Source organism: Chrysochloris asiatica, unplaced genomic scaffold (assembly GCF_000296735.1).
Source record: "Chrysochloris asiatica unplaced genomic scaffold, ChrAsi1.0 scaffold00091, whole genome shotgun sequence".
Classification (NCBI taxonomy): Eukaryota; Metazoa; Chordata; class Mammalia; order Afrosoricida; family Chrysochloridae; genus Chrysochloris; species Chrysochloris asiatica.
In genome coordinates this window covers 1,790,026-1,792,452 of record NW_006408609.1, presented here as the reverse complement: position 1 = coordinate 1,792,452, position 2,427 = coordinate 1,790,026, and the positions used below count along the sequence as shown (strand labels likewise).

The 2,427-nt window shown below is 37.3% G+C and overlaps 1 protein-coding gene and 1 pseudogene across 1 annotated transcript in view; both read right to left on the bottom strand.

The window, feature by feature from the left end:
* ROBO1 (roundabout, axon guidance receptor, homolog 1 (Drosophila)) overlaps positions 1–2,427 on the bottom strand; it is a 1,434,915-nt gene that overhangs the window by 715,075 nt on the left and 717,413 nt on the right. The window lies entirely within an intron of this gene.
* Positions 1–2,427, bottom strand: part of LOC102836205 — a 133,721-nt pseudogene that overhangs the window by 130,027 nt on the left and 1,267 nt on the right.

The following is a 2,427-nucleotide window of genomic DNA, read 5'->3' as shown; positions in this document are numbered from 1 at the left end:
TCAGAAGGAACCAGTCCCTGGAGAAGGACAACATGCTTGGTAAAGCGGAGGGTCAGAGAAGAGTGAAGACGAGGAAGACCCTAAAGGAGGGGGATTAACACAGTTGCTGCAACACTGGGCTCACACATAGCAACAATTGTGAGGATGGTATATTACTAGGCAGTGATTTGTTTTGTTGTATATAAAGTCATTAAGAATCCTAACTGGCTCAAAGACACCTACAATAACAATATAATTGTTTGTGTTCCTAGGTGGCCAAAGCGGTTTGTGATTGGCTGCTAACCTATAGAATGGATGTTTAAACCTACTCAGCCTCTCAGTGAAAGAAAATCATGGAGATCCACTTCCATAAAAATTACAGCCAAGAATCTCTACGGAGCAGTTCTACTTTAACACATGTAGTCTCCATAAGTTGGGGGTTTACCCAATGACAACTGACAAAAATAACAACGGCGTTATTGTACATATGTAAGGCTAACAAACATTAGAAAATAAAATTGAAATAAGAAGTGAGACTATAAGAAACCATGAGCTATTGGAAAGCGTGAGGAATTGAGTAGCCATTATACAGAGCAACCTGGCTATTATTTAGATAAATACATTATACGCAGATACCAAAATTCAGCAATTTCAACAAATTTTACTTTGTTCACTTCTAATTGAACTACTTTTCTACTTGCTTCAATTAACTTGGAAAAAAAAAAAAAGAAGAATCATTTGTTTTATAATAAAGTGGAGAGTGGAGTTAATTATGAGGAGAAAAGGGACCAAATAGGTTCAAATAGTCAAACTTTGGGTTGGCAGTCAATTATTGTTGTTGTTATGTACCCTGGAGTTGGTTCTGACACATTAGCAACCCTATGGAGTGGCTTGTTCATTTGAATTGTTGCCCTTTGGTTAGCATTACAGTGCTTAAACTATAGCACCACATCAGGACCCTGCTGTTGTTGTTAAGTGCCATCGAGTTGGTTCCGACCTATAGGGACCCTGGATAGGGTTTCTGAGGAACAGCTGGTGAGCTTGAACCACCAACCTTGCAGTTCAAATGGCTTTGCAGTCGGGCGCATTAACCCACAGAGCCACATCAGGACTCTAGCCAATGGTTAATTGCTTTTAATTTAAGAAGAAGCAGAATTGAAGTGAATTTAGCATGAATATATATAATTTGGATATTTTAGAAAGTGTTTTAAAGATGTGACATTTAAAGATATAATAAATTCCCCCCTGTTATCATTATTATTTTTGTATATATAAATTTATTTGCCTGTTCATTCACTTACTCTGTGACAGGAAAAGAGCCAAAGCAGTGGTTGGAGAATACTACGCAATCCTTGCTCTCATAACTTTACAGAAATCCAGTTAACCTCTGGGTGAAAAAATAGTAAGTATTCCCAGATCCAATTTGGATTTCACATCTTAATTTATCTCATGATTTCCATGCCTATTGTGAGGAGTGACAGAGAAAGAAAGCATGCTCTTGAAATTCATATTAATGTGGAGATTGTTAAAGTATTTATATTTATATGTTTTTTCCAACTTCGAAACAAGGATTTTGGATGTAACAGCAAAGCTCATTAGAAAGAGCCTCAGTGCCATATGTATGCAGTGTAAAGTGTATACATCCAAGTTCCATACCATTGCCCTGAAAGATGCCAAGCAAACTCAGCACAGTGTTGCCTACAGCCATCAATTGGTATTTATGAAGCTTCTGCTGTGTATATATCTCTGACAAATGCTGGGTTTTGTAGGATGAATTCCTGCCAGTTGCTAGAGTTCCTGGAGGTCTTAGTTTGGATTTTAATTCCAAATTTAATTCCTATCTGTTTGTTTCTGTTAAATCCAAAGTAAGGTAATGTATATGTGGAAAGTCAGTGGTTTCTATACATTTGTCTTGAGAAAACAAGACAAATGATTCTATTTTGATAATATGGAACAGGCACTGAACAATAGGAAGAACTAGATTTTTATTAGCATTTTACTCAAGTACCATCTGAATTTAAATAAACAATTGACCGTGTTTCATGCATTCATTATCTAAAGAATAAATTATTTTTAAAGGCTCAAAGTCTTAAAGGAAAGCTTAATCCTAAATCCACATTCATTTCATTTTAAGTAGTACACTTTCGAGTAAGGAGCCCTAGTAGTTCAGTGGATTATGAGTTGGGCTGTGAACAGTAAGGTCAGCAGCTGGAAGCTACCAATCCTTCCTCCAGAGAAAGATGAGACTTTCTGCTCTGGTAAAGATTTACAGTCTTCAAAACCTTATACAGGGTTGCTACAAGTACGAACCAACTCAATGTTACACCACCACCACCACCATCACCACCACCACCACTTTTGATTAGTGAGCATGGTGGATCTGTAAGATAAGCACTGTACTGTGAATCACAAAGCCAGTTGTTCAAGCCCACCAGCTGCTCTGTAAGA